Source organism: Hemiscyllium ocellatum, unplaced genomic scaffold (genome assembly GCF_020745735.1).
Source record: "Hemiscyllium ocellatum isolate sHemOce1 unplaced genomic scaffold, sHemOce1.pat.X.cur. scaffold_169_pat_ctg1, whole genome shotgun sequence".
NCBI classification, from domain to species: domain Eukaryota; kingdom Metazoa; phylum Chordata; class Chondrichthyes; order Orectolobiformes; family Hemiscylliidae; genus Hemiscyllium; species Hemiscyllium ocellatum.
This window is the reverse complement of record NW_026867852.1, coordinates 94,104-108,465: the sequence shown is the minus strand read 5'-3', so window position 1 is coordinate 108,465 and position 14,362 is coordinate 94,104.

Genomic DNA, 14,362 nt, shown 5'->3' with positions numbered 1-14,362 from the left:
TCAAGGCTGTACCATTCCCAATTCTACTTCATTCTCCAGCTCATTCGCCATGCTCACCAGATATACGAGGCACACAAGATGGAATAACTTAGAGATGCCTATGGGCCTCTGGAATCTGCCACACCACCATGCCCTGTGCTCTGACTCCATCCCCTCCCCCAAGCCCACCTCCTGTGGTGTACTCACCATCCCTCCTAACCTTCCACGCTCTAATGCTGAATGTTCTGTACTCAGCAAAGGTCTCAGTTTTATCCCTCTGTGCCCCCACTTTAATGAATTTCAGGCACGACATTATGTTGAACTCCTCTTCCACCATCTTCTCCTCGGTGTCCATTTCTTTGGACAAACGTCCACTCCCCATCCCATAGACCCTTCGCCCAGCTCCAACACTCTCCCTCCACCTGGATCCATTCCTCTGGCATTTACTTGAACTCAATATGCTCATTGAGAACTTTCCATCTGAGTTTAGTTGTCTTAAATTCTCTGTATTCCCCCTCTCCCTATCCAACCTATCACCCTCTGATCAGACTGTACGCTGTATGCTTCAATCAACCCTGGCTATGTTATTCAGCCTGTGCCGATAAGGGAGGTGCTGCTGCAGTCTGGTGGACCCACCTCTACATTTCAGAGGCTGAGTGCCAGCTCTCAATTACCTCCGCATGTCACCTGCTGGTCCATCACTCTACCATGGCACATCAGGCTATTTTATTTACTAAATCTGACCACATTTCACCTGGAGATTCCCACTCACTGGCCCACACCTCCCCCCCTCACTCACCCCCACCTCACAGTCCCGAAGCTGATGGCCCTCTGATAGCAGAGTTCGCTTTTATCTCCTCCTGAAAATCCACAAACAGAACTGCCCATGCAGACCCATTGCTTCAGCCTGCTCCTCCCATACAGAGGGGGTGCATGGATACATACGTGGTCCCAAGTTATACCTGTTTCTTCATGGGGTACGTAGGTCATTCATTTCCAGTTCTATTCCAGCCCCCATCCATAACTCTTTCTCCAATATGTAGATATTATCATCGCTGCTGCTCCTCTTTCTTGTCCAGAATTGGAAAAGTTCGTTGTTTCCAATTTGCACCTCTCCCTCACATTCACCTCTCTACCTCTGACTCCTCCCTTCCTTTACTCGATATCTCTGCTTCTATTTCTGAGGATAGACCGGTCACTGATATCCAGTAATAACCGACCAACTCCCACAGCTACCTGGAGTATGCATCCTCACACCCTGTTTCCTGCAAAGGCTCCATTCCATTCTCTCAGTTCCTCCGTCTCCACCGCATTGCTTCTGATGATGTCAACTTCAAACATGTGGCCTCTGATATGTCCACCTTCTTCCTGAACTGAGAACTCCCCAGCACTGTTATTGACAGGGACCTCAACCAGTTCCGACCCACCTCCTGCACTTCTACCCTCAGCATCTTTCTTCCCTGCTGCAACAACGTTAGAGTTTCCCTTATCCTTACCTACCATCCCACCAGCATTCACATGCAGAAGATCATCAGTCTGCATTCCCCCACCTCCAGCGAGATGCCACCACCAGACACATATTTGCCTCCTCTCCCCTTTCCAGCTTCTGAAGTGACCATTTCCTCCAGGACACCCTGGTCCACTCGTTATTCACTGCCCACACCTCTCCCCCCCCACACACCACACCTCCCCCCGGCCCCACCACAGGTACACTTCACTTTCCTCTGCCGAAGCTGTTACACTTCCCATTTACCTCCTCCCTCGTCATTATCTAAGGTCCAAACATACCTTCCAGGTGAAGCAGCATCCTACCAACATTTCCCACAATCCGGTCTACTACATTCGCTGCTCACATTGTGATCTGCTCTACATTGGGGAAACTAAAGGTAGACTGGGTGACCACTTCACTGAATATCCAAGCTGTACCTCTGCAAAAGACCCTGAGTTTCCAGTTGCCTGCCAGTTTAATACCCCATCCTGTTCCCTGGCCAGTATCTCTGCGTCAGGCTTGCTGCAGTGTTCCAGGACATTTCAACGCAAGCTGGAAGAACAACACCTCATTTTCCGCGGGTGGACCCTGCAGCCATTCAGACTCAAAATAATGGTCAATAATTTTAGGGACTGAACTCCTCAATGCCCCCTACCCAGACACTAGGCCTAGTTCTCACGTGACCTTCCATTACTCACTCCCTATTGTTAGATACTAACAGTTTTCATGAACAGTTATTCAGCTTCTGCTGTATATTAATCAACAATTTCAGGGCTACATGCTGAATTTGGTTACATATGAACAATAAATCTTCGGGTAAAAAATGAGGTCTGCAGATGCTGGAGATCACAGCTGAAAATGTGTTGCTGGTGTTAGGACGGAGCTACCGTCCCTGGTGTTCGTTTGAAGGAGAGAAACACTGGATCTGATTCAAAATATAAGCTTTTACTGAGAGAGAGACGTACACAATACAGTGAGATGCTTACTGCTCACTGGAGAAAGCGCCTTCTGATCTATTGTTCTCTTTGTCTAGCTTTTAGCCCCTCGCATCCCAGTGCTACATCCTTATTTGGTAAGAAGCGGTATACTCTAATAGGATTGGTCCCAAAAGAGATAACATTCAGTTACCTCAGTATGAGCTACGTGCAATCTAACACGGTTTCAATGTCCTGTTATCTGTTCACCTTCCCTGTGGTCTCATTATGCCATCAGTGTTTCAGTCTGTTCTTAGTGTAACATAATGGCTTACTGTTGTCTAGTGAAACTAACAATTTCCAGACTTGCTAATACTACCTTACGTGAGCACTACCTAACAATAAAGTTTCTGAACACAACCTAACCTTAATAATGCTTCCTAACACTGGTTAAAGCACAGCAGGCCAGGCAGCATCTAAGGAATAGGGAATTCGACGTTTCGGGCATTCGAATTTTCCTGATGAAGGGCTTATGCCCGAAACGTCGAATTTCCTATTCCTTGGATGCTGCCTGATGTGCTGTGCTTTAACCAGCAACACATTTTCAGCTACATATGGACAATGTAGTCCTTTCCTGTTCCTATAATAATTGGTGTGTCTGTGACACCTGTGTTACGGCCGAAATCTGTTTCTTCTTTAAGATTCAAAGGAAAAAAGAATATTTTTTCTGATGATCCTGTAAATCTCAGGAACTCCACTTTGTTTAAAAAGACATTTTAGAGGCAGCTGAAATTTCATGAGATAATAGGAATAGATTATTTATGGTGGAGCACTCTGTGACCATGTTGAGCAAACTTGTCTACCCTGTCTCCAAAGGTTTTGATTACATATCACAGACTAACTTACAGCAAAAGTGGGTGGAACTCAACCCATTGTCTCTTCCAGCTTGGAATGACTATCTCTACTGTTAGTCTCCTGTATTGTCCCCATTGCCCTTCACATTTTGTTACGAGTGTCTGCTTTTTATTGTCATTATCCTGACAGATATGAACAATATGATAAATCTCAAACAAAAAGAAAATCAGAACTTAGAGGGCAAGCTCAGCAGGTCTGGCAGTATCTGTGAAGAGAAATCAAAGTGAATGTTTCAGGCCCGGTGACCCTACTCGATCTGTATTCCCAATGATTAAATGGTGTGTATATAAAATATAGTTCACTTTATCACATTTAATATTCTTTTAGTTCACAGTGTCATTCAGCATTGCATCACCCAAATGTTGGCTGTTTCCTTGTTATGCATTAGATTTAATTCTGTCTGTCAGAAAGAGGGATGATGACTGGGAATATCATTGTACTGCCCATGCAGTCTCCACAGGCACTGCTCCCATTCCGCCCTATCTCCCACCCAATATCATGTTCACTCAAACCTGACTCATTAATTCATAAGTCTAAATGAATACTTTCATTGTAATTATCCCTTTTAGTTTTGGACAGATGCCAAAATGCGTAAAAAAATACGGTTTACATCAAATAAAACTGCATTTAGAAGTCTGTCAATTTATATAAATAAATTACTGAAGCATATTCCCTATGGAAGTTCAAAAGTTGCCTTATTAGAGCAGTGAGAGGAATATTCAGAGAAGTCCACACTTCCTGTCTATGTTCAGGGCGACTGTGCCCAGTAACAGTCTGTTCGCTGGCGTTTGGTCCCGTGGAGGAGAGATCAGCACAGTCACAACATCCTGATTGTGATTGTTTTGGTGGGGGGGGGGGGGTGGAAGGATTTTTGGAGAGATGGTTACAACATAGTAAACGGACAACAGAGCAGAATCATGTAGCCTACGAAAAGAAAATATTCTTATTCTCCCTCACAACTGACTTCACTAGAGCAATTGATGATGGGAGATGTGACCAATAGTCAGAAATGTCAACATGTAGTCCAGTCCAGATATAATGTGAACTGACTGTGCTGTATTGAAAGCTGGGACTGTTTGCTCTGACCGTGATTGATGTCAGTCTCGGTGCAATGTAACTGTGTCACTGGAGGGTTTCTCTCTCCTATTAGTAAGCGCTTCATTCAGTGCGCTAACCCACTGTAGTAACAGATGCGTCAGCTCCAACAGTAACAGAGATCAACAGCTGCATGGATCTTAATCTGAGAATAGCGGACTGGAACATTACAACAATGGAGAGGAGGTTTTCCTTGAGTCTTTTCAAGATTTCCCCCTCTTGGGGATTTCTACCATATCGGATATCAGCAGTGCTGATGGCTATTCTGGGCGGGGTGAAGGGTGTGCTACTAACCTATTCTCGCTATTGTTGGTGTTCTCTACCTCTGTCCATTCATTAATCCCATAAACAAGTTTGAACTTCATTGCAATTTCTGTTACCTATATTTGTCAGAGGAAGAAACTATTGTCTTCAGTTTCAATTCAGTCTCCATTCATTATCCATGAATTGAAGACCCCTCCCTCACAAACATCTGCGAACAAAGCTGTGCACAACCACGAGATCCCTTTTTGCCCTGAACTGACTTATGTCTCGTGTTCTCTCTGTCACCAAACCTGTCCACTCCCAGCTCCTCATATCCACAATCTTCATCTCTGTGTCAGTGCTGTTGCTGAGCAAACCATTGGCTGTACGTTGCTCAAATTCAGACTAAAGATTTCAAGCTCTCTTCTGACCACTTTCCCAATTACAAATATCTCAATCACAAACTTGCTCTTGTCGCGTTACTTCATGATTAGGACAATGCATGAATGTAGGAATGTCGCTGGACGTAATTCAGAGCAAAATTTATTAAACGAAAGATAATGTTTCAAATGATTTGTTTCAAATCCACTACAGCTGATGACAGAACTGAAATAAAAATGATAAGAATTGGAATAAAAGTGAATTTCACGAAAACCAAATATAAAAGCAACATTTTGTCTGAAAACCTTCATCTTTCACTGATCACCTTCGGTAAAGAAATCTAGTGTTATTACCCAGTCTGGGTTAATTGTGACTTGAGATCCATGGCAATCTGCTTAACTTTATATTGGCTTGTGGAATGGCCTCAGAGTCAGGGCAATGAGTGATTGTCCCAAATGCTGCCCTTGGCAGAGATACCAACATCCCACGAATTAATAAAATTGCAGGTGAAATCAAATAAAGGATGATGCTCTAAATCTGAAATTATAGAAAGAAATGCAAAGAAACGAACAGAAAGTGCTGGGGAACGTTCCTGAACTGAAAGCAGCTGGAAAGGAGTGTGATTAATACCGTTGACAGGGAAGTCTGCTTTGAAGGGAAGGAGGGATCAATAGAGAAAGAGAGATATAGAAGAAAAACAGCAAACAAAGAGAGTGATGATCAGCTGGGCTGGAGATTTAATGTGAGATTCACCTCATCTATTTTTTGGCTTTCCCATCTTCCTGAAAATCATGCCCTTGTATATACAGGTATCCCCTACTTTTCCAAAGTTCGCTTTTCGCCACTTCCCTTTCCGACTGACTTACATTATGACATTGTTTCGCTAACCAAAAATAAATCCGAACAGGATTTTCACTTTTACGAAGAAAGTCTAATTTTTTCCCAGATAAATTAGTCCTACTGCACTTTACACCATATCAGCTTGAAAACGGTTTCGTAGGAACACTCAACTTACAATACTGAGGGAAACCTGTATATATCTAAGATCATGTTTAAAGCGATTGATTCCCTCTGTCTGTCCTCCCTAAGTGTGGTCATCTTCGTATATTCATTAATTACATATGGTCTCTCTGACTGGGGCAGCATGAGTTCATTTCTCCAGTTGCCCCTGAGAAGACCTTGAGCCCCTGCAGTCCACGTGTTTGATCAGATTTGGTTTCGTTTATTTTCGTCAAATGTACAATGGAAAGGTTTGTTTTTATTATAATGCAGGCACATGACTCTAAACAAGAAAACAGAGATCACAGGGTCCTTGGACAGAGTAGGGCATACAATGGTTACAGCTTCACAGGAGGTGGGCAAAGTAAGATCGACATTAGCAAGATTAATATTGTTTAAAAAGTGAGACATGTCAATTTGTCAGTCTAATAATGGTAGGGAAGGAAGTGTTCCTGAGCATGCTGGTCCATGTTTTCAAACTTCTGTGTCTCCTCCCTGTTGGAAGAGTTTGTAGGATATCATTCCTGTTTTGGGGGAGATCTTTGATGTTGCCAGCCTTTCTGCGACAATGACAAGTACAAATGGACGAAAGGTTGTCTTCCGTGATGGTTTGGACTGTGCACAAAACCGTCTGTAGTTTCTTTTGGTCCTAGGCAGAGCAGTTACCATGTCAGGTCATTATGCACCCGAACAGAATGCTTTGAGTTGCCGGTATGCAGAGCACTGTGAGCCGAGCGGTTTCAAAATAGTTAGATGCAATAATTGGCTGTTAAATGGATACCCACGTTCTGGTTGCTGTTTTGACAACAATTGAAATTTAACTGATAATTTTAAATTATGTCCTCCATACCAAAACCTTGTTGAATGCATTGTATTGCCAACATCGAACCAATGAACCATTCACCTGCTTCAAACGAATATAGAAGCCATCACCATCACAACGAAGGACAAAGAAACAGAAACAAAGGGAAGGAGGGAGAACACAGCGAGCGAAACAGATGGACAGTCAGTCAAAGAGAGAAAGGAAACAAAACAAGGAAACAAACAGTTGCATGTGCAGGGAGGAGGGAAGATAATACGTTCAGGGAAAGTAACAGAAGACAGGGAAAAGGAAAACACAGGGAAATAGGCAGTGTGAGAGAAACAGTGAGAGACAAAGTTCACAGGGAGCTGGGGATAGTGTCAAGGGGAACTGGGGGAATGGGAGGACCTGGGGGTGAGGACCGGAGAAACCTGATCGTGAGCACTGGAGGGAGCTGGGGGTAGGGAGATGAGGATTTATTTTGTCCTGTGCCAAAATATCCAGGAAGATCAAGGTAAGCATGGATGTACTGAACGATGGCTGTAAAACATGTCTGAGAGGCATATAGGTTACGCTGCACAGGGCGTGCGCTAGGCGAGGTCAATATGAACAAAATCAGCATTATCTGAGATTGGAGAGCCCATTCATCAGGCTAATAACAGCTAGGAAGAAGCTGTTCCTGAACTTGCTGCTCTGTGTGTTCAAGCGTCTGTATCTTTTAGCCTGATGGAAGAGGTTGTGGGAGATCTTTACAGGCATATGATGTGTCTTTGGTAATGTTAGAACAAAGAACATTGCAGTACAGGAACAGGCCATTCGGCGGTCCAAGCCTGCGACGATCCAAATCCTCCATCTCAACCTAAAGGTCTGTATCCCTATGCTCCCCGCCCATTCATGTATATTTCTCGAAACATCTTAAATGGAGCACCACTGGTCACAGTACTCCATTTTGAGAAACTCCCTTCCCCAATTACGCTCTGTCCCCTCTTGCCAATTAAATTCTTTATCCATGTAGCTAGCACACCCTGGACACCATGTGACTTCACTTTCTCCATTACCCGACCATGGGAAATCTTATCAAAAGTCTTTCTGACGTCCATGTACATGACATCTACAGCCCCTCCCTCATCAATCAACTTTGTCACTTGCTCAAATAATTCTATTAAGTTGGTAAGACATGACCTTCCCTGCACTAAATCATGTTGCCTATCACTGATAAGACCATTTTCATTCAAATGAGAATAGATCCTATCCCACAGTATCTTCTTTCGCAGCTTCCCTACCCCAGACGTCAGGCTCACCGGTCTATAATTAACGGGATTATTCATGCTACCCTTCTTAAACAAGGAGATTAGAAACTTTTCAGTCCTCTGGGACCTCAGTTGTGTTCAAGGATGTTACAAAGATATCTGTTAAGGCCCTAGTTATTTCCTCTCTCTCTTCCCTCAGTAGTCTTGGACAGATGTTGGCAGCCTTTCTACGGCAACGAGCCGTGTAAATCGAGTCAATGGTTGAGAGATTGGAGTCCGTCATAGTCTGCGCTGTGAACACAATCTTCTGTAATTTCTGACGGACTTGGGCAGAGTGTTGCCGTACCAGGCCATTATGCACCCGGACAGTATGTTCACAATAGTGCATCTGTAGAAGTAGTGCATGCTAAATATCCTGAGCCAAGTGAGGAAGGAGAGACGTTTTTGAACCATCTTGTCTGTGACACCTATGTGAGAAGTCCCGGGTAGGTTGCCAGTTATCATCACTCCGAGGGACTTGACGCTCTGCACTGTCTTGACCGTTGATGGAGATAGTGGCTTGTTCCCCTCCTTTCATTCTAAAGGCAATGATCAGTTCTTTACCTTTGCCGAATTTGAGAGTGAGGTGATTATCATTCCACCATGCCACCAACCCACTATCTTCTTTCTGTGTTCAGACTCATCGTTGTTTGATATCTCTCCTGCTTTGGTGATGTCATCAGCAAACTTATAGTTGGCATTGCTTGGAATTTGGCAACACCTCCACGTGTGTACCGGAGTACAGTAGGGGGCTGAGGACACAGCCGTGTGTGTACCGGAGTACAGTAGGGGTCTGAGGACAGAGCCGTGTGTGTACAGGGAGTACAATAGGGGGCTAAGGACACAGCAATGTGTGTACAGGGAGTACAGTAGGGGGCTGAGGACACAGCCCTGTGTGTGTACAGGGAGTACAGTAGCGAGCTGAGGGACAGGCCGTGTGTGTACAGGGAGTACAGTAGGGGGCTGAGGGACACAGCCCTGTGTGTACAGGGAGTACAGTAGGGGGCTGATGACAAGCCGTGTGTGTACAGGCGTATGGAAGTGGGCTGAGGGACATGCCGTGTGTGTACAGGGAGTACTGTAGCGAGCTGAGGGCACAACTGTGTGTGTACAGGGAGTACAGTAGGGGCTGAGGTCACATCTTTTGTTGCTTAGGGAGTGTAGTCGGGGGTGATGACACAGCCGTGTGTGTACAAGGAATACGGTAGGGGGCTGAGGCCAGAGCTGTCAGAGTACAGGGAGTACAGTAGTACAGGGAGTACAGTAGGACTGAGGGCACAGCCGTCGGTGTACAGGGGGACAGTAGGGGGCTGAGGATACAGCCGTGTGTGTACAGGGAGTACAGTAGGGGACTGAGGACACAGCCGTGTGTATACAGGGAATACAATAGTACCGAGGGCACAGCCGTCGGTGTACAGGGAGGACAGTAGGGGCTGAGGACACAGCCGTGTGTGTACAGGGAGTACCATAGTGGGCTGAGGGACACAGCCGTGTGTGTCCATGGAGTACAGTATGGGGCTGAGGACACAGCCATGTATGTAGGCAGTACAGTAGGGAGCGGAGGACACAGCCATGTGTGTACAGGGAGTACAGTAGGGGGCTGAGGACACAGCCCTGTGTGTACAGGGATAGCCGTAGCGATCTGAGAGACACAGCCGTGTGTGTACAGGGAGTACAGTAGGGCTGAGGACACAGCTGTGTGTGTACAGTGAGTAGAGTAGGGGGCCGAGAGCACAGCCGTGTGTGTACAGGGAGTACAGTAGGGGGCTGAGGACACAGAAGTGTGTGTAGAAGGAGTACAGTAGGGGGCTGAGGGACACAGCCCTGTGTGTACAGGGAGTACAGTAGGATGCTGAGGACACAGCCGTGTGTGTACAGGGAGTACAGTAGGGGTCTGAGGTCACAGCCTTGTGTGTACAGGGAGTACAGCAGCGAGCTGAGGGACACAGCTGTGTGTGTACAGGAGTACAGTAGGGGGCTGAGAGCACAGCCGTGTGTGTACAGCGAGTACAGTAGGGGGCTGAGGACACAGCGTGTGTGTACAGGGAGTACAGTAGCGAGCTGAGGACACAGCCGTGTGTGTACAGGGAGTACTGTAGGGAGCTGAGGGACACAGCCGTGTGTGTACAGGGGTACAGTAGGGGGCTGAGGACATAGCTGTGTGTGTACAGGGAGTACAGTAGGGGCTGAGGACATAGCTGTGTGTGTACAGGAGTACAGTAGGGGGCTGAGGGACACAGCCATGTGTGTACAGGGAGTACAGTAGCGAGCTGAGGACACAGCCGTGTGTGTACAGAAGTACAGTAGGGGGCTTAGAGCACAGCCGTGTGTGTACAGCAAGTACAGTAGCAAGCTGAGGGACACAGCCGTGTGTGTACAGGAGTACAGTAGGGGGTTGAGGAACACAGCTGTGTGTGTACAGGGAGTACAGTAGGGGGCTGAGGGACACAGCCGTGTGTGTACAGGGAGTACCGTAAGGAGCTGAGGGACACAGCCGTGTGTGTACAGGGCGTACAGTAGCGAGCTGAGGGACACAGCCATGTGTGTACAGAAATACAGTAGGGGCTGAGGTCACATCTTTTGTTGCATAGGGTGTACAGTCGGGGGTGATGACACAGCCGTATGTGTACAAGGAATACGGTAGGGGGCTGAGGCCACAGCTTTCAGAGTAAGGGAGTACAGTAGGGGACTGAGGACACAGCCGTGTGTGTACAGGGAGTAACAGTAGGGGGCTGAGGACACAGCCGTGTGTGTACAGGGAGTACAGTAGGGGGCTGAGGGACACAGCTGTGTGTGTACAGGGAGTACAGAAGGGGGCAGAGAGCACAGCCGTGTGTGTACAGGGAGTACAGTAGCGGTTGAGGAACACAGCTGTGTGTGTACATGGAGTACAGTAGGGCTGAGGGACACAGCCGTGTGTGTACAGGGAGTACAGTAGGGGGCTGAGGGACACAGCTGTGGTGTGTGTGTACAGGGAGTACAGTAGGGGCTGAGGGACACAGCTGTGTGTGTACAGGAGTACAGTAGGGGGCTGAGGACACATCCTCCAGGAGCTCCAGTGTTGTGTGTTATTGTGGCGGTGTTGCAGATACCTATCTTCACTAATTGTAGTCTGTGGGTCAGAAACTGGGGGATCCAGTGCAGAGGGTGGAGCCACGACTAAGGTCACGGAATTTTGAGATCAGTCTGGAGGGGATAATGATGTTTAAGGTGGAGTGGCGTCAATGAGCAGGAGTCCGATGTAGGTGTCTTTGTTTTCCAGATGTCCTAGGGATGAGTACATGGCTCGGGATAAGCCATCTGTTGTGGATCCGTTACATCAGTCGGCATATTATAGGGGACCAAGTCAGGCTGGGAGATTGGAGGTGGGCCATAACCAGCCTTTCAAATCACTCCATGTTTATTGAGGATAGATCCATTTGGCGGTAATCATTAAGTCATTAAAGCATGAGCTTTCTCACTTACAAGGTTGATGTTATGATTTGGAGATGCCGGTGTTGGACAAGTGTGTACAAAGTTAAAAATCACACAACACCAGGTTATAGTCCAACAGGTTTATTTGGAAGCACAATGATGAAGGTTGATGTTGGTCTTTTTGAATCAGGTTGGGATTTCGGCTTATGGGAGGGAAAGGCTGAAATTGTATGTGAGTACCTCTGTCAGTTGGTCCTCACAGGATCTGAGTGCTCAGCCGGGAACACTATCCATGGCTGTCGCTTTCCTTGATTTGACCAGCAGGAAGACTGATCATACCTGCAGCGGTGACAGCGGGCACAGGTAGATCCGAGGCTGTCGGGGCAGGTTTCAGCCTGGCAGTCACACAATTATTCATCATAGACATCCCCGACCGACCTCCATCGTCATCAATACACAGTGACATGGTTGGTGTGAGCACCAATGAGTTAGTGTTGAGACGGAGTGACATCAATAGACTGGGATTGTGCGTCATAATGAAGTAAACTCACAGCAAAAGGGGGTAGGGTGTGCTTCTACTGAGAGTCAGTGTTGCAGGGAGTGAAGACTTTATAGGTGTAATTCAAGTCAAGCCACTGCTTCTGTCTGGTATTTTCAAAGGATTGATCCTGTTACGCCAGTATTGTTGATTTAAACAAAACAGTGCAATTTATCACAGCATTCAGCAACAATATGTCATCGAATACTGAACACCCTTCTAATAACAGAAAAGTCTAAAATGTTCAATATTAGAAACACTGCTTTCATAGAACATAGAACATAGAACATAGAAGGATACAGCGCAGTACAGGCCCTTCGGCCCTCGATGTTGCGCCGACCGAGACCTACCTAACCTATACTAGCCCAATAACTTCCAAATGCCTATCCAATGCCCGCTTAAATGAACATAAAGAAGGAGAGTTCACCACTGATACGGGCAGGGCATTCCATGAACTCACAACCCGCTGTGTGAAGAATCTACCCCTAACATCTGTCCTATACCTACCACCCCTTAATTTAAAGCTATGTCCCCTAGTAACACCTGACTCCAATAGCGGTAAAAGGTTCTTAGTATCTACCCTATCTAAACCCCTAATCATCTTATACACTTCTATCAGATCTCCCCTAAACCTTCTCTTCTCCAATGAGAACAGCCCCAAGTGCCTCAGCCTTTCCTCATACGATCTTCCTACCATTCCAGGCAACATCCTGGTAAACCTCCTCTGCACTCGTTCTAAAGCTTCCACATCCTTCCTATAGTATGGCGACCAAAACTGCACACAATACTCCAGATGAGGCCTCACCAGAGTCTTATACAACTGCAACATGACCTCAGGACTCCGGAACTCAATTCCTCTGCCAATAAAGCCCAGTACACCATATGCCTTCCTCACAGCACTATTTACCTGGGTGGCAACTTTCAGAGATCTGTGTACATAGACACCAAGATCCCTCTGCTCATCCACACTACCAAGTAGCCTACCATTAGCCCAGTAATCCATCATCTTGTTATTCCTACCAAAGTGAACGACTTCGCACTTAGCTACATTGAATTCCATTTGCCACATTTCCGCCCAGCTCTGCAACTTATCTATATCCCGCTGTAACCTACCACTTCCTTCCTCACTATCCACAACTCCACCGACTTTCGTGTCATCCGCAAACTTGCTTACCCAGCTTTCAAGTCCTTCCTCTAGATCATTTATAAAGATAACAAAAAGCAATGGTCCCAAAACAGATCATGTTCGTGTTCAAATCAGATAACCTGTCCCATCGAGATGCTCAACTTGGAACTATTTTTAAAAAAGAATTTTTTGTATGTGGGCATCGCTGGATGTGCCCAGTATTTCTTGCCCTTCCGCAGTTGCCCTTGAGACGGTGGTGGTGAATTGCTTTCTCGAACTGCTGCAACCTACCTGCTGTGCGGTGACCCACTAGTGACTAAAAGAGGGAATTCCAGGGTTTTCACGCAGCAATAGTGAAAGAACGGCAATGCATATCCAAATCAGGATGTTGACTCGCTTGGAGGGGAATTTGAAGGTGGTGGTTTTCCCAAAAGTCTACTGCCCTTGTCATTCCAGATGGAAGTGTTTGTGAGATTGGAAGGAGCTGTCTGAGGATCTTTGGGGAATTTCTCCATTGTCTCTTGTAGATAGTGCACACTGCTGCTCCTGAGTGACCCTGGTGAAGGGAGTGAATGCTTGTGGATGTGGTGCAAATCAAATGGGCTGTTTTGTCCTGGATTGTGTCAACCTTCTTTAGTGTTGTTGGGCTGCACTCATTCAGGCAAGTGAGGATATTCCATCTCATTCCTGAGTTGTGCCTTGTAGATAATGGACAGGCTTTGGGTAGTCAGGAGGTGAGTCACTCGTGCAGTATTCCTACCTCTGATCTGCTCTTAGATTCATGTGGCGAGTCCAGTTGATGTTTTGGTCAATTAACACACACACCCCCCCCCCAGCCCCCCCCCACCCCCCCCCACCACCACTACCACCAGAATATGATAGTGGGGGAGTTTAGTGATGATACTGCAGCTGAATACAAAGTGGTTATATTGTTTCTTATTGATGACAGTCATTGTCTGAATTTATGTGGCGCAAATGTTACTTGCCACTTGCCAGCCCAAGCCTGGATATTGCTTTGGGAATGGATTACTTCCATATCTGAACATTTGCGAATGGAGATAAACATTGTGCAGTCATCATAGAATATCCCCAATTCTACCTTATGATGGAAGGAAGGTCATTGTTCAAGCGGCTGAAGATGTTTGGATCGAGGACATTATCCTAAGGGACTACAGCAG